The 18,549-nt window shown below is 40.3% G+C and overlaps 1 protein-coding gene across 5 annotated transcripts in view; it reads left to right on the forward strand.

Moving 5' to 3' along the window:
• The window catches only part of ITGB4 (integrin subunit beta 4), a 94,096-nt gene that overhangs the window by 9,890 nt on the left and 65,657 nt on the right, over positions 1–18,549 (forward strand). Inside the window, exon 1 of one of the 5 annotated variants that reach the window (XM_081319784.1) lies at positions 15,303–17,020. The exons of the other annotated variants lie outside the window; for them this stretch is intronic. The gene's annotated coding sequence lies outside the window, so the exon portion shown is untranslated. Of the gene's footprint in view, positions 1–15,302; positions 17,021–18,549 lie in introns of those variants that run through there. 5 annotated transcript variants of the gene reach the window in all.

The following is an 18,549-nucleotide window of genomic DNA, read 5'->3' on the forward strand; positions in this document are numbered from 1 at the left end:
TGAGCTGAGGAGCCACAACTAAATCTGCTGATGGTGGTGTGGAGTCACAAGAGTGTGGGGTGCTGATCCAAGAGCTGCACCAAATCCTTGTATGGAAGGCACTTATGATTTTACAGGCATTTTCCCCAAGGTGTCATACTGCAAGATAGAAAGACACATAACTGTGTAGTGAGAGAAAAATATCCCAGTAATGGGTTAGGATCACATGAATGTTGTAGGACTTATGGCGATTAGCCCCAGCTGCATAACTGCACATATTTGGAAGGCTACCATGAAGATATGATTTCCCTCCTAGCTTTAGACCAAAGCTGAATAGGTTAGAGTGCCAAAGCTTAAGGAATGCCAATGCCGTCCCTCCTTCTGAAAAGAAAGACCACAAGAAATTTCGTTTACATTTATTCTATCTTTAACGAATCAACCTTTAGTATTATTAATACAGGATCTTAGGTACTATATTTTTGCATTGAGGCTTAGCAGTTTTTGATATAGAATAGAGTAGAGTAGAGCAGAGTAGAGTAGAGTAGAGTAGAGTAGAGTAGACATCAGACAATATGGTCTCTGGATGCCACATATCCTTATGCCAGCACTAATAACTATGATACACTATGTGCATTGAGGGACGCGGTGGCTCAGTGGGTTAGGACGCTGAGCTTGTCGATCAGATGGTTGACAGTTTGGCGGGTCGAATCCTGAGTGCTGCATAACAGAGTGAGCACCTGTTACTCGTCCCAGCTTCTGTCAACCTAGCAGTTCAAAAGCATGTAAAAATGTAAGTAGAAAAATAGGGACCACTACGGTGGGAAGGTAACAGCGTTCCGTGCACCTTTGGCGTCTAGTCATGCCGGCCACATGACCACGGAGACGTCCTCGGACAAGCGCTGGCTCTTCGGCTTTGAAACGGAGATGAGCACCGGCCCCTAGAGATGGAAACGACTAGCACGCATGTGCGGGGGAACCTTTACCTTTACCTTTATGTGCATTGATTTTGATTTTCTGACTACTTCAGAATGAACTAGGCATCAAATGAAGCCAGAACTTGTGCCAAAGTTTCCTGATGTTATTCTGGAGATAACTATATGAAGGACTAATAAGGACAATTCAAGGCTCATTGAGTGCAGTTATTTAATTAGCCTATGGAAAGTTATTTGTTGTTTTCCTCAAGCTGCCATTTTCAGCAGTGTTTGAAGTATAAGCCATTATATTAAACAAACAAATCTACAAGTGCATGGATTACCTTTAGATTAAATAAAGGGATTCACACTTTTTCATGTTTTCCATCTTTTTGGAATGTTAAATAAGAATGTCAAGATTCTAAAGCATTTGCAAGGATAACGCAAAGCAAAAGTTAATGCCTGTCATGGTTGTCAGGATATGTAGCTGTGCTACTGCTGAGCAATTACCAATAACAAGTTCAAAAATATTGGCAGATACTAGACTCTATTCCTTCCTTCCTTCCTTCCTTCCTTCCTTCCTTCCTTCCTTCCTTCCTTCCTTCCTTCCTTCCTTCCTTCCTTCCTTCCTTCCTTCCTCCCTCCCTCCCTTCCTTCCTTCCGGAGGCTTACAGATTATTTGACTTTCTAACTACCGCTACCTTTATCTTATAACTAGATGGTTAACTTCATTCTTGAACTATCTGAAGTGACTATTTTATATATTATAGCTCTCCTCTTCTAGTGAATTTATGGCATTTGATTACTTTTTCCACCACAGTACATGTAATTTACTATTACCAAATTTGAGTTGACTATCTAACACAAATGCATTCCTCTAAGACTGTCTCCGGACTCAAAGGCCTCAGACCAAAAACTGGCACCATGCCATGTAGTTGTTAGTGTTTTGTACCTAAATTATATTCCTGAAAGATTACCCACGTAACTGCTCCGTCAGCAGCATCATTAGCAGAGTTAAAGGGTGTGGACTTTGCAGTGATCTGAGACGCAAATCTCTATATAGGCCTGCAGGTTATATCTGGAACTGAGGGCATACTGTACAGCTCAGGTAAAGTCATCTCCACCCAACCTTGAGGCAGCAGAAAAATATACTAGCATAGCATTTGCTCCTTCTACTGCCAACTCCTATTGTGCCCTTTTAGTGCTTGTTCTGGTCTGCCCCTGAATAGTGGTGTTTTGATTTCAACTGCACATGACCAGACTTAGAGGTTTAGCCATCTGTCAAAATAGAAGTCCCTGAAGCCTCTTGGACAAGGTGATTTTTCAGGCTGGGGAAGTAGGGAGTTTACCAAAGCATTCAGTTTGAAAGGCAGCTGCCAAACCCAATAGCCCGGTATCGCATATGGATCCGGGGGGGGGGGGGATCTTGATGCCAATAGCAAAATGTATCAGCTTTGACTCATCTTGAAGATGCCACAGGATGTTGTTAGCTTAAGAGGAAAATTTAACAACAGGACAGCTAATGTCAGGCTGAAGCCCAAGGACAATGCCGTGTGGCTATACTGAACCTTTTCCCCTCTACCCTCCAGCTCAGGACTGGGCAGTCTATTCTAAGAAAGCTCTGCATTGCCAAAACTCCAATCCACTAATTTTCCAAGTTGCACATTCCAGCACAGCTAAGGGCCATTTGTGGCTGTGGCAGGTGTGGGCTGGGGATGACAAGAAGACAGCATCATAAAGGGACATCCATCACAAAAGTGGGGGGGGGGGAAATCCCATGCTCTGGTGTCAATAGGGAAACGCCCGGAGACTGTGTGCATTGGCACTCTTAAGCTGTAGCTATATAGTGGCCTCTTGAATCGTCTTATCCCTAGAAGGGCCAGATATATTACATTTGGGTGCTTTTCCGCCTACTGATCCACCCTCAGGTGTTGTTCTAATGGGTTAAAATCATAAAAGTACCCTGTAAGTGCAGACAGAGAATGGAAAGATCTACAATATATGATTCTGCAGACTTTAGGAAGGCAAAATACGGAGATATATACTGGTACAAACCAGGATTGTGGGGGGGGGAGATAAATTAAAAAAACTTCCCTGTCAGGCTCAAGTATTCCCAATGGGAGATAATCCCTATGAGCTGCTACTAGTCAGGCTGAACCTCTTCACTCTCCCTAGATGGTCCAGCTGTAGAGTTCTTACTCCAGAGAGCCTCCTTCAATTAAAGAACCCAAATCAATAGATACAAAAAGGGGTTTATTAAGAAAGGCTGGTTGGAGAGAGATGGTTTTGTTCTGCTGTTTGGTTTTGGGTTCATAAACAGACTGTTCTTTGTTCCTGTTTTGTTGTCCGTCCGTCCCCCCCCCCAACACTTATTTTTATTTTTAAAGAAAGTGGGGAAGAAGTGAAAGCTAGCCTCTTCATGCTCAGTTATGGACAATTATAAATGCTGCATCTAGCTAACAATTTAGAAATTATCTAGGGGCTAAACCCACCTTCCTTAACCATTCTTGATGGAATGATAAAGGCAGATTCTGTTTTTGTATGGATGGAATTTTGTGGCAGAGGCTCTTCTTGAAATAAAAGCTGGGTCAATCTATCCAGACCTTTTAGCATGGGGTCAATTCATCAGATGCTTTAAGGAGCTCTGTGGGGTCAGACCAAAGCTAGAGGCTTATCATAGAATGCCATAAGCCCTGATCATTCTTTTGTGCAGCTTTTATATCTCTGAGAAATGTACATCTGTAGGCATGTCTGGACTTGAAATCTGTGGTCTGTTGCTCTATTTTTAAGTGACCATCGTACACACATGAACTGCGTAACTGGCATCTTAGAAGAGGGTACACTAGAGTAACACAGCCTTTCCAACTGGGTGCCCTCTAGATGAGCTGGTGTAACAATTTGTGTTGCTATAGTTGCAGGGCATACGGAAAGTTACAGGAGGACACTGAAACTTTCTATCTGGAGGAGACTGAATTAAATATTGATGAACTAATTAAATCAAATATTGATTTGATTCACACATACAACTTTGCAACATGTTTTGTGTTAGCATTGACATTTATTAAGCATTGCTGATCTCTCCCCTTAAAATCAATTATTATTAACAAGATTTGCACAATGTGGAAGAAGTCCAAACTGTAGTTAGATAGTCAAGGAAGACTCCTCCTCGTCTCTTGCACTTGCTTTCCCTTTCCCATAATAAACGTGTTTCCCAGATTGTACTACACTCTTTTAAGATAAAGAATAAATATCTACGCAGCCTCAGAATGTATATGTAGATGTGCTTAGTTTCCAAGCAAGAATGCTGCCAGCCTTCCATAATCTCCTCCTAGACACGTGCCATTCATGTTGTTATTTTCCTTTTTCCCTACATCATATCCTACAAACAGGTCCTTACTCTGACTGACCTTCTTCTCCAGCAGTAAGAAGATTGATCTAAACTAACTTTAGTTATATGTGTACAATATCACTTTTTATACTGCATTATATTGAATTAAGGGCTCATCTATGTGCCTTCCTAAGCCTGGCTCACAGGTGCCTTATTAACCATGCTGTAGTAACACATCTTCATGACATTGTCAGCATTAGTGTAATGGTTAAGATATTGGCCTAGAAACCAGGAAGTAGTAAGTTCTAATCCTGCCTTAGTCATGAAAGCTAGCTGGGTGACTTTGGCCCAGTCATTTTCTCTCTGCCCAACTCACCTCACATGGCAGTTGTTGTGGGGAAAAAGAGGAGGAGGAGGAAGGAGTATTATGTATCTTTGCCACCTTGAGTTACTTATAAGATAATAAAGGCAGGGGACTTCCGGTGGCTCCGCGGCGACGGAGACAGCCTTCCCGGGCTGCCCGCGGCTCAGCTGTTGTTTTTTCGCCCGAAACAGCGTCGATCAGCTGTTCGGGCGAATTTGAAGCCCCCTCCTCGGGAGAAGAGGAGGGGGTGAGGCCCCAGGTAGGGGTAGAGTTCTCCGGGGCTGCCTGAGCTTGGAGCTTGGGCGGCTGAAGGATTGAACTCCCCCGAAGCCTGGGTTGCTCCCAGCTGGCTGGCGTCTCTGCTCCGGACTTCTTGGAGCAGAGCCAGGCGTCTGCGACCACCCCTGCCTGAAGAAAGGACTATGGATTAAAGGAGCAGGCAGAGCGGTACAAGAGGAAAAGGTGAAGAGGATTATTTTATTATACTCTCGAGCTTGATGGACTTTTTAAACTTTTAGTGAAAGTGCGTCATAATTGAAAAGTAAAAGATGGCGGCTAAACCTCCCCCTAAAACTCTACGGAGTGGTGGATCTTCTCCGGTGCAACAATCATCATTACAGGCGTTGCATCCTCCTGATGTATTGACATCGAAGGACTTACGAGATGCTCTGGATAAACTTTTGGAATCAATTAATCAATCAATGGCTGATAAATTTGCACAGATGGAGGAGAAATTGGAGAAACTGGAGGAGAGAATGGAAGAGAGGATGGAACAGAAGCTCAGCGTGATGAAGGTAGACATTTTGTCTTCAGTGCATAAAGTGGCGGAATGTGTGGAAGATTTAGATGAAAAATTGGATGATTTGACTCAAAAGAATGAAATATTAGAAGTTAAAGTACGGGAGAATGAAAATTTAAGAGACAAAATGGAAAGGGAGTTAAGCCTTGCCCAATATTACCAGATGCAGTTTGCTGTTAGAATCAGAGGTTTAAAAGAGAACATTAAGGAAGATTTAAAGCAGCTGGTTTCTGAGGCTTTTGAAGTGGTATTGAATCAGCCAGCATCTGAAATAAGAGCAGCTATGGATAAAGTGTTCCGTGTAAACTCATGGATTGCCAGACAGAGAAAGTTGCCTAGAGATGTGGTGGTTTACTTCACAAAAAGAGAAATCAGAGATGAAGTTATACAAGCTGCTTATGATGCTAAAGTTGTGATTGCTGATCAAGAAGTTTTGGTTTTAAAAGAGATCCCTCCAAAGATTTTGAGGAGAAGGAAGGATTTTACATTTCTTGTGCAAGAGCTCAAGCAACGAGATATAAGGTTCAGATGGGAGATTCCAGACGGGCTGATGGTGATGTATGAAGGCAAAAGGTACCGGTTGATTACTGTGAAGCAAGCGCGTGATTTCTACAATACTGTTTTAAAAGCAACCCCATTAACACTTCTGGAAGCTGCAAAGGGATTGGGAGAAGGAGAAGGAGAACATCAAGAGGATGAAACTGAGGAAAATGGTGCTGGAGGAGATCAAGCTACAACCTCTTTGGATGATCCTAGAGAGCAAAGGGTAACGCGTGCTGCTTTAAAAAGAGCAAAGAAAATAAAAGAACAAGATCAGCAAAAGTCTTCAGAATCTTCACAACGTACTCATAGCCAAGCAGTGGGAGGAGCACGGCCTAAAGAAGATAGTCCTATCAAAGCAGTGCTTCAAGAGCTTTGGGAGGATATGCATGGCAACTAAATTTTTGACTTGGAACGTTAATGGACTAAATTCACCACAGAAGAGAAAGAAGGTTTTTCAATATTTAAAACAATTTAAGATAGATGTTATATGTTTGCAAGAAACGCATATTAGGGCTATGGACCAAAAGTTTTTATTGAACTCAAGACTGGGTACGCATTTTGTTGCCTCTGCAATGAATAAGAAAAATGGAGTGGTTGTTTATATTAAAAGTGCCATAACAGCGGATTTAATTGAAGCAGATAAGCATGGAAGATACGTACTGATAGACTTGTTGTTAGAAGGCAAAAAGACGCTTCTAGTTGGACTGTATGCCCCTAATCAACAACAACAACAGGCTGACTTTTTTAGTTTACTTTATACAAAGCTTACCCAGTTGGATTATAAATCTTTTATTTTTATGGGGGACTGGAATGGTGTTATGGATGTACAGATGGATAAGGCTGGAGCTTTTAAGCGCATTCCAAGTCATGCTAGACTGCCTAAATCTTTTTTTGAAATGAAGGATGACTTGGAATTGCGAGATATCTGGCGCAAGAGACACCTGCAGGAAAAGGATTATACTTTTTATTCTGATAGACATAAATCTTTTTCGAGGATTGATTTTATTTTGGTGACTAATGACTTTTTTTTGAGGACTAAAAAGGTGAAGATTTGTGCAAGAACTATTTCTGATCATAGTCCAGTGTGGTTAGAGATTGATAAGGAGAAAAGAGACAGGCGCTCGTGGCACGTAAATGAGAATTTGTTTAGAAATCAGAGAAATGTGGAAGAATGTAAACAGCGGATGAAGGATTTTTTTGAAACTAATATGAACAAAGGTACTTCTATGGACATGGTGTGGGATGCTAGCAAGGCATACATGAGAGGGGTGTTGATATATATGAACAACAAACATAGACGTGCTGTGGAAGCTAGGAGGAAAGAATTGGAGAATGAAATAAAGGAAAAAGAAAAGGCTTTGATTTTGAATTCAGAGGATGTGAAGACTAAGGAGGCTATTAAATTGTTAAGAGGACAATTTGATAAATTAATGGCTGACCAAGTGGCAACCAATCTGCGGTTTGCCAGGCATAACACTTTTTGTAACGCTAACAAACCAGGCAGATGGTTAGCTTATAGATTGAGGAAAAAACAAAGGGCTTCTAATATAGACAAGATTGAGCATAAAGGAAGGGTTGTGTTTCAACAGGACCTCATCAAGGACGCTTTTGTGGATTTTTATTCTAAATTATATGCTAAGGAGAAAATTAATGAAAAGGACATTGATATATATTTGGAAAATGCTAGCATCCCGGTTCTTACGCAACTACAAAAAGAAGGGATTAATCAACTGATCACAGAAGAAGAAATTTTTATAGCAATTAAGGAATTGAAGGTGGATAAAGCACCAGGTACGGATGGCTTGACTGCGGCCTATTATAAAAATTTACAATTAGAAATGATAAAACCGTTAAAGGAACTGTTCCAGACAATCCAGAGGGGGGGAAAGGTGCCACCGTCTTGGAGAACAGCTTTTATCTCTTTGATTCCGAAGGAAGACCAAGATTTGCTAAGGTTTTGGCTAATAGACTGATGAGGGTTCTGCAACAGGTGATTCATGGGGATCAAACAGGGTTTATTAGTGGTAGGCAAATGAAAAATAATGTGAGGCATATAGTTGATGTGTTAGAGTTTTTGGAAAGGAACAACCAGATTGCTGCGGTGCTAATTTTTTTAGATGCTGAAAAAGCTTTTGATCAATTGAATTGGAAATTTTTGTTGAAAGTTTTAGATAAAATGGATTTTGGGGAAAAATTTTTACAACCGATTAGGGCATTATATCAAAAACAAACTGCCCGAATTATAGTTAATAATAGCTTGACAGAAGCATGTAATATTGAGAAGGGCACAAGGCAAGGGTGTCCGTTATCGCCCTTGTTATTTGTGTTAACATTAGAGATATTATTGGTTAAAATTCGGAATTCGGAAAAAATTAAGGGGATTCAAATTGGAGATCAGGACTACAGATTGAGAGCATTCGCAGACGATCTGGTTGTTACAGTGACCCAGCCAGAGAACTCTGTTGTGGACCTGATGGAGATAATAACACAATATGGGAAGGTTTCTGGATTTAAGGTTAATGTACAAAAAACAAAAATTATGGCCAAAAATATGACAACATCGCAAAAGGCCCTTTTAGAAGGATTAACTGGATTTGAGATTGTTAAAAGGGTTAAATATTTGGGGGTGATTTTGTCGCCCTCTAATACAAAGCTCTATAAAAATAATTATGAAAAATTATGGGGGAAAATTCAAAAAGAATTGGAGAGTTGGAAAAAATTGCAATTGTCTTTGTTGGGACGGATTGCAGCAGTAAAAATGAATGTCCTGCCTAAATTTTTATTTTTATTTCAAATGATACCGATTCTTAAGAAAGATTCTAATCTGGAGGAATGGCAGCGAGGTATCAATAAATTTGTGTGGGCAGGGAAAAAACCACGAGTTAAACTTAAGATTATGCAGGATACTCGTGAGAGAGGTGGCCTTAAATTGCCTAATTTTAAATTATATTATGAAGCTGCTGCATTAGTAGGAATAAGTGACTGGATTAATTTGACGCAAGGGAGGTTATTAAATCTTGAGGGCCACGATTTGTTGTTTGGCTGGCATGCATATTTGTTGTATGATAAGAAGGTAGACAACGTGTTTAGGGTGCATATTTTAAGACAGGCATTGCTGAGAGTTTGGAAGAAGTACAGACATAAGTTAAGTTGCAAGATACCATTGTGGGCAATTCCAAAACACGCAATAGAAAATATACATGCTGGCTTCAAACATGATTTGACTACGTACAAGGAGATTCTCAGTTTGGAAAGAAATGTTTGGTGTTTGAAATCATATAGCCTCTTGCGAGAAGAGAAGGTTGTTCAAAATTGGTTTCAATATACTCAGTTACGGGCCAGGTGGAAAGAAGACCAGAAAAATGGATTTACAATGACTGATGAAAATTTGATAAAGCAAATTAGAAATCAGGGACCAGCACATATCAAACGGATATATCTTGCATTGATAGAGATTGACTCAGAAACAGAGCTTGTTAAGGATTGTATGATAAAATGGGCCCAAAATATCCAGGAAGTCATTACAATGGACACGTGGGAAAAGATTTGGGTGAGGAACGTAAAATTTACACAAGCTCAAAATTTAAGAGAGAATTTTTACAAAATGTTTTATAGATGGCATTTAGATCCCAAAAAGCTTGCAAGTATGTATCCGAATTATCAGCCTAAATGTTGGAGGTGCGGTGATGAAGATGCAACATATTTTCACATATGGTGGACTTGTAAAAAGGTTAAGGCTTTTTGGATAAAAGTCTGGTGGAATATGCAGAAGATTTTTAAACAGAGGTTAAAGTTTTGTCCGCAATTTTTTTTGTTGGGAATAATTACAGATGCCACAGTTGTGGACACCAAGTTGATGTTGAATTTAATTACGGCGGCAAGACTTTTGATAGGCCAATACTGGAAGAAAGAGGAACTGCCGACCATAGAGGAGTGGACTTTAAAGGTTTCCGACCTGGCAGAGATGGCGAAGATTTCGGCCTATTTGAAAGATCATTCGCAAGAACGCTATATTATGGAATGGAGAAAATGGATTGATTTTATCCAGAACAAGTATAGGGTTAAGAAGTTTTATGTAGCATTTGAATAAGTCTTCTTTCGTGTTTTTTTTCTTTATTATCTTAGGTTTTTTTTATATATATTCAATATTATTATTATTTGTTTTATCTTATATAAGCTAGAGAGTGATGGATTTTAGAGTTTATAATTGTTAGTATATGATTGTTTATGATTGCTTTTTATATATATACCTTGTATTTAGCTCTGGGAAGTCGGGGGGGGAGGGGGGGAGGGGGGGAGGTAGGGAGGGGGGAGGAGGGAGGGGGAAGGGGGGATTCTTAAAGGAAAACTGTATTTTAAAACTCTTCAATAAAAAAAAAAGATAATAAAGGCAGGATAAAAATGTAATAAATAAACAATAAATTTCAGCAGCTAGCTGAGGTTACCTAATTTTGTAGTTAGCCAATCCCAATATGTTAAAGTGGTGTTTCCATCTTCTTCAGCACGAACATTGCTCTACAGACAATTTCTGATGTTTTGTCAGCATGCATGATGATGCCATGGTCAGGGACTGGGGCTAGGGAGCACAGGGCATTTATTTACTTTCAGTTATGATAGTTCAGATGTTGGCATGGCTTGGATACTTTCGGGTGGAGGAGGGAACACCAGGGTTCCCATTCATAGCTTCCTATGCCAAACCCAATCACATCAGAGTGTTAACGAAAATGATTGATGGTTGTTTTTCCCATCTGGCAGGTGTGAGTGGGAACACTAATGAGAAAAGAGGTACAGCCCTTCACTTAGAACTCTAAGTACCGCATCATTCACTGTTAAGCCAGAAGAGAGACTGGCTACTGGTCAAGCAGATAATAGCAATGTGGGGGGTGGGAGCGCGCCTCACAAACTGGAGGAATGCACTTTAAAGCCACTACAATACCTTCAGGATCTTTCGAGTAAGAGTCCTCTAGATATTTTGGGCTTCAGTTCCCATCGACCCAGCCCACCCTGATCAGAGGAACAAGCTTATGGTTGCTGTAACCCCAGTTGCCTAGATTGATTGCTCTAGTCTAGCAAACCTGCATGCAGTCCACATAGCCTTAAAAGATGAAAGAAAAGGAAATCAAGCAATATCTAATATGGATAGGGGATCCAAAAATCCTCTTCCAAGAGCTATCTGAAACCTTCACATCTGAGGCAACTATTTGTTCACACAAATCCTTAGAAGTGATGACAGGATCTAGGCAGTGGAAGGGATTCTGTTGGATATATATTGGCGGAGAAATAACTGAAAACAGAGAAAGTGTTTCAATAACAGTCAAAAATGGGTTAGGACGCTGACCTTGTCGATCAGATGGTCGGCAGTTTGGCGGGTCGAATCTCGAGTGCCGCATAACAGAGTGAGCGCCTGTTACTTGTCCCGGCTTCTGCCAACCTAGCAGTTCGAAAGCACGTAAAAATGCAAGTAAAAAAATAGGGACCACTACGGTGGGAAGGTAACAGCGTTCCGTGCGCCTTTGGTGTCTAGTCATGCCGACCACATGACCACGGAGACGTCCTCGGACAAGCGCTGGCTCTTCGGCTTTGAAACGGAGATGAGCACTGGCCCCTAGAGTCGGAAACGACTAGCACGCATGTGCGGGGGAACCTTTACCTTTATATATATAGGTATACCTGATACCTCCAATTCTACGTGGGAAAAAACCCGAATGACCAAAGATCTACATACAAACACACACCCGCGAAAACCTCAGAAAACACACACACACACACATATATAGATATAGATATAGATATAGATATAGATATAGATATAGATATAGATATAGATATAGATATAGATATAGATATAGATATAGATATAGATATAGATATAGATATAGATATAGATATATAAAATTTGGTCCAGTCACATACTCTCAGCCCAACATACATCAAGGAGATCCCAATTTGTTTTGAGCTCTTGCAGAGGAGTGCGGAAAGGAGCTGGAAGAAAATATCCAGCAAGAAATTAGAAAATTTAGGAGCCCGTGAGCTTAGCCTGAGAAAACAGGAAAACAGGGGAAAGAAAGTCAAAGTTCCTCTGGTCTGACTTTCTTCAATATAGGAAAATGCTGCCAAGACTTTTAAAATTCTGTTACTATATAGCCCATATCAAGAGAGTTGAATTCTGATATTTCTTGGGGTGTCTATTTCCTAAGCTGGCCTACCTTAAAGGGCTGACAGCTCCTCAAGAAAAGGCAGGATGTACAGATGGACAAGGCTGGAGCTTTTAAGCGCGGCCCAAGTCATGCTAGACTGTCTAAATCCTATTTTGAAATGAAGGATGACTTGGAACTGCGAGATATTTGGCGTGAAAGACATTCGCATGAAAAGGATTATATTTTTTTTTTCTGACAGACATCAATCTTTTTTCAGGATCGATTTTATTTTGTTGACTAATGACTTTTTTTTAAGGATTAAGAAGGAGAAGATATGTGCAAGAACTATTTCTGATCATAGCCCAGTTTGGCTAGAGATTTATAAGGAGAATAGAGATAGGCGCTCGTGGCGCGCAAATGAGAATTTGATTAGAAACCAGAGAAATGTGGAAGAATGTAAACAGCGGATGAAGGGTTTTTGTTTTTTTTGAAATTTATATGAATAAGGGCACCTCTATGGATATGGTTTGGGATGCTAGCAAGGCCTATTTGAGAGGGGTGTTGATATATATGAACAATAAACATAGATGTGCTGTGGAAGCTAGGAGGGAAGAATTGGAGAATGAAATAAAGGAAAAGAAAAGGCTTTGATTTTGAATTTAGAGGTTGTGAAGTCTAAGGAGGCTATTAAACTGTTAAGAGGAATGGATTGAGTATATCCAGAACAAATATGGGACTAAGAAGTTTCATGTAGTATTTGAATAAGTCTTCCTTTCTTTTCTTTTTTTTCTGTTTTTTTTATATATTCTATATTAATAGTGTTTGTAGTTATCCTATGTGAGCTAGAGAGTGATAGATTTTAGAGTCTATGGTTGTTAGCATATGGTTGTTTATGATTCTTTCTTTGTTTTTTTATACCTTGTACTTAGCTCTGGGAAGTCGGGGGGTGGGGGTGGGGAGGGGGGAGGGGTAAGGAGGGAGGGACAGGGGAGGGGTAGGGGGGACTGTCAAAGATAAAATGTATGATAAAACTTTTCAATAAAAAAAAAAGAAAAGGCAGGAAATAAATTGGACACTGAAAGTGGTCTGTTATTATGTAGCTTTGCTATATAAAATAGTTTTAGTTACAGACAAGTCTTGCCAAGCTGCAAAAATTCTAATTACAGTTTCCTTGTTCACCCGCTCCCCACCTCTGCAGAAGACAAGGAAATGATCCAAACTAGATTAACAATTTTCAGTTTTGCCAATCTCAGTGGTTGAAACATGATTCATTCTTCTGTTGAGGTACAACTAAACCATAGATTAGCTTCATATTTTCATCTCTCTAAGGATGTAATAGACACTACTAGCCTAACCACACTTGGCCATGTAGTTAAATTATCACACGTACTCCAATAGCACAAATTTATACTTAGCTGCAGCCACAAAGATTTCTGCACTGTATTGACATGTCAGAATAATTCATTATGTAGAACCAGACATGAGCCCCTGCTGGATGCGGGCTCTTGCATGAAGACGTTAATCCTATTTATCTCCATGGACAATCAGTAATCATACAGGCCACTACAACTACTGTTTACGACTGCTAGGTGGGAAGACTTCATCATGTTTCCAGAACATGAGGGAACCCATCATGCTGAGTTCATTCTCTTTTAAAGTACAGGAGTTGTTCTCTAAACAAAATTAAAAGTATATGCATACCTGACACAGATAATTTGAGTCCCTGAATGCAGCACAGCTCAGACAAAAATATCATTACCAAAAACCATGCAGGTAGAGTGTCTATGGAGATTCTTAGTCATCCAGGTCACAGTTGTCCCAAAGGTGCTTTTTCAGGAGGCAACTGGACATTCTTGAACAAGAAGGTCCAGTTGCCTGCTGAAAAAGCACCTTTGGGACAATGCAGATAGAAATGTAGCTGTTTGTTTTAATAGTACAATAATACTATCAATAATACTGATGACCATAAAGTGGCTGCTGGAGCCTTGCACATGAGAGGCCAGATAGGCAGCTGATGGCCCCCCTAGACCCACTGATGTAGTTAGATTTATCCTGCCCTCTCAAGGTGACTTATTGGGGATTTCCATTATTATTATCTCCACAGCAGCTATTTTATGACTGAGGGAGGTTGGGCAAGGTAGCGTCCAAAGTCACCTGGTAAGCTTTTAGGGCTGAAGTAGGCTGGTCCAACACTTTAAACACTTTGCTGGCTCAGCTTCCAGTTGTACAGAAGCTGCTCTTTGATCCTGGGGCTAGTTGCCTGTGTGGCAACTCTTTATTTATCTGCAGGGCTAGGAGGGTGACTAAAACCATCTCCTGCATTCACCACCAGCCCATGTAGCACCACCAAGTCATTTCCTACAATCATAACAGCTTTATGGACTTTATTTAAAAAATGGCACAGAACGCATTCATTTTATGGCACAATTTTACAGCACGCTTCATAAATGTTTAATGTGCTTAAATGAGTTCTGGAAAATATTAATCGTTGGAATGGTGTGTTTGACTCCAGGGTGTTATCTGGATTCAAATCCCAGTTTGAATAGATTCATAATTTATTCAGGCATCACACTAAAGGAAAACAGATCTGACTTTTGCCAAGCCTAATGTGTGGTTCCAGCCGCTTTGCTATGGAAATCATCATTTATAACTTAATAATATATTTGAGTCTTAGCTACTGCAGTTTATTCTACAGGCATAGTTGTTAATATTGTGCTTTAATGCAGGAGATAGAGCAGATATATGTGTGTGTGTTTGTGAACAATGTGTTTGCTCTATGCAATCCGTAGCACGACTAAGCCCATGTATGGGTGAATCAAGCAGGTTCACATTCCCACTTTTTTTTCTGTTAGAGATTTTTTTTCTCCCTTGATGAAATACTTTCCAAATATTTGCATGGAAAGACAACCAATGCAGTACAATGGCTAAAATACTGCACTAGAATTGGAGACCAATTTAGACCATTTCCAGTGAAAAAGCCAGAGAGTTGTTGGTGAAAACAGTTGGAGTAGTACTAAGTATGAGGGGTCCTTAGTGTTCTCTGAACTTGCTTGTGTTTTTTGCAGACATTTAATTTAATTTAATTTAATTATGGGACTTATATGCCGCCCTATCTCCCGAAGGACTCAGGGCGGCTAACAACAATAAAACAATAAAGCAATAAATACAAATATTAAAAGAGATTAAATTTACAAAGCCCCACTAAAAACCAATAAAAATTAAAACAAAATTAAAACCCCCGTCTTCAGTCAAGGTCGGCCAGTTGGAAAAGGTATGTCTTTAGGTCGCGACAAAAGGACCGGAGATCTGGGGCCATCCAAAGTTCTTGGGGGAGCTGATTCCAAAGGGCAGGCGCCCCAACAGAGTAGGCCCTCCCCTTGGGGGTCGCCAGCCGACATTGTCTGGCCGACGGCACCCTGAGGAGACCCTCTCTGTGTGAGTGCACAGGGCGATGGGAAGTCGTTCCTGGCAGCAGACGGTCCTGTAAATATCCCGGGCCTAAGCCATGTAGGGCTTTATAGGTAAGAACCAGCACCTTGAACCTCATTATTCAAACTAGGTAACATCATCAGTGTTAGTAAGTAGTGCAGTTTGCTGTCAGTTTATATTTTGGTGGCTTTCCTGTCACTGTTGGTGAGGGTGGTCTTAGAGATTCTTTGATTGGGCTGTTTGCTGTTGGCTTCTTTGGCAGTTTCTTGATTGGGGTATTGTTTACTTGATTATTGGTCTGATGTTAACCTTGGAGCTAATCTATGCTGATCCTGGTGCTGATTGCTGGTGGAGAAGTGCTTGGGTCTTTTTACCAGAAAGCAATCAAGCTCAGAGAGCACCAAGGACCCCTCATGTCAACCTTGAGCTACAAATATTCTCCTTTATCAGTACTATGTATGCCACCTTGAGCAGATGGAGGACAGACAAGATATGAACCGAAAAATAAATGTTTAAAATCTCACTTGTGTTTGCACAATACCTTAATCTACCATTTGGTTTGCCTATTTGGGTGCAAAATTATGGATGACCATTAGATGGTGCAAGGTTGAGATTTATACAGTATAGCTGTCCGCTGGTATCTGCTGAGTGTCAGGTTTGCAGCAGATATCTAGTGAGTCTGTCTTTGTGGTCTAGTGTTGTATGAATCCAGCTAACGTACTCTGGTTTATAAATTATGGGTCTGGCTCTCAGCTTTGGAATATTATCACTAGAATGTGCTGCACTTTAGATCCAAAGCCAAAATAATGCTGTGGAGTGGGTGTAGATGTGCATGCCACACCTGCTGGGGCTTCCTTGAACAGCGCATGCTTACAGTGAAATTCTCTGTCCAAGCCACAGTATTTGTAAGGTGAGAACAATTTAAACGTGTCTCAATTTAAAACAGTTTAGCATTCCATGTAACAGTTCCATAAACAAGTCCTCAAAGAAAAAAAGAAAAGGAAAGGAAAGGAAAGGAAAGGAAAGGAAAGGAAAGGAAAGGGAAGGGAAGGGAAGGGAAGGGAAGGGAAGGAAAGAAAGAAAGAAAGAAAGAAAGAAAGAAAGAAAGAAAGAAAGAAAGAAAGAAAGAAAGAAAGAAAGAAAGAAAGAAAGAAAGAAAGAAAGAAAGAAAGAAAGAAAGAAAGAAAGACCCTGTGAGGATGTGAGCTTGCAAGTTTACAGACACCCACCTCGCTCTCCCCAGACGAGAGTTTCCTATGGAGGCTGGCCATTTTCCACGGCCCCACCTAGCATTCTTTAATAGCTGCTGGAAATTGTTAGCACAATAGGAAATAGCTGACAGGAGGGGGCTGTTTGGACGCGTATCTTGTTTTTCTTCTTCTCTGATTTTTATTAGCCTAGAAAGTCCCAAACTCAGGAAAAAGAGGTGCTTGTTTTGGCAGTGAATCGTAAGTCATGTGTGCAGAGGGATGCACATTTTGAACTACTGGCACGAGAGGCTGATTGCTGCAGATCACCCATATATCAGTGGTATGTGTACATAACAGAGGTTTCAAGGTTTAATGCTAGGGAATTTGGTACATCCTTGGTATTCTGAATAGTTTTCTCTCCAAAGATTATTTCTTCAGATTTGTGTTTTTTATTTGAGCAAGTTCATTGGAGTTCCTAAACTATATTATTTATATATATATATTTTAATTCCATTTATATCCCGCCCTTCTCCAAAGACTCAGGGCGGCTTACAAACTTAGCAGTAGCCTTCATTCTATGTATATATTATAGAACTTCTATAAAAATAGAAGTTAAATTAAGATTTGTAACTGCTCCGGGACAGTATTTTTTATTTTTTATTTTAATTCCATTTATATCCCGCCCTTCTCCGAAGACTCAGGGCGGCTTACAACCTTAGCAGTAGCCTTCATTCTATGTATATGCCTGCTTATTAAGGCTTTCACACACACCCCCAAGTGGCATTATTACAAAGTCAGCTTAATTGCCCCCAACAATCTGGGTCCTCATTTTACCTACCTCGGAAGGATGGAAGGCTGAGTCAACCTTGAGCCTGGTGGGATGCGAACCTGCACTAATTGCAGGCAGCTGGTGTTACTTAAGGAGGCATTAGCCCACTGCTCCACCAAGGCTCTTTTTTATGACATGCAACATATTCTAATTCTGGTTTGAAAATTCAACAACTCCTGCAAATCTTCTTCTGTAATAAATTTACAAACCTACCTTATTAAACTGAAACAGAACTTTAAGCAAGTACTTGGGGCCAGTGGAATACAATAAGGCTACTGCCTTCTGGAACAAGTGAATTGTTATTTTAACATTATCTCATACATTATGTCTTTGTCCAGAGAAATGCAGCATGTTAGGTATACAAACTCAGTTGAACCTGTTTTTCTGACGTGCTGGTTTTATATTTGAGATGCGTTTTATGAAGAATCCTGAACAATCCATCTCTTCCCTAGCTACAATCATTGCTGATGCAATGTAACAAAAGCTTTGCATGGCCTTGGGACAGTACAAACAGGCACATGTCCATTCAGAAGTGCTAACAGCCATGCAGCAAAAAAGAAGAACCTTTAGCCTTGCTTGTAGATCTTCTCCAAAGCAAAGACTTTGGGCTATGTCAAAGTCCTACTTATAGACCTAGCAATTTTTTTTGCTGGTGTGATTACAGTGGGGGAAACAAGCATGAACATAGGAAGCATTCCCAAAACATTCTGGGATAAAAGCAAAATACTTCCATCAGTGTCCCGTTCTGAGTGTGAGAACCATAATTTGAGAGTTCCACAACCAAGCACCCAATTTATTCTCTCTCTCTTAAACATGGCCAATTAACTCATGGTATTATCTGAGGCATGGATTGGTACTGTAGTTGTTTTGTAATCAAAATCTGTCAGTGCACAGTGAGGAATTATTTTATTGTTATGGTGAGTTACTAGAGTAATCTTATCATTATTATCTGGAATTCATGCAAAGAACAACAGAGATTTCAAGAAGCCGCTTCAGTGCCTCAAATTTCCTGCCCAGCATGCCATTGATAAAAAAAAGTC

The sequence above is a fragment of the Vipera berus genome (genome assembly GCF_964194415.1).
Source record: "Vipera berus genome assembly, chromosome: 2".
NCBI classification, from domain to species: Eukaryota; Metazoa; Chordata; class Lepidosauria; order Squamata; family Viperidae; genus Vipera; species Vipera berus.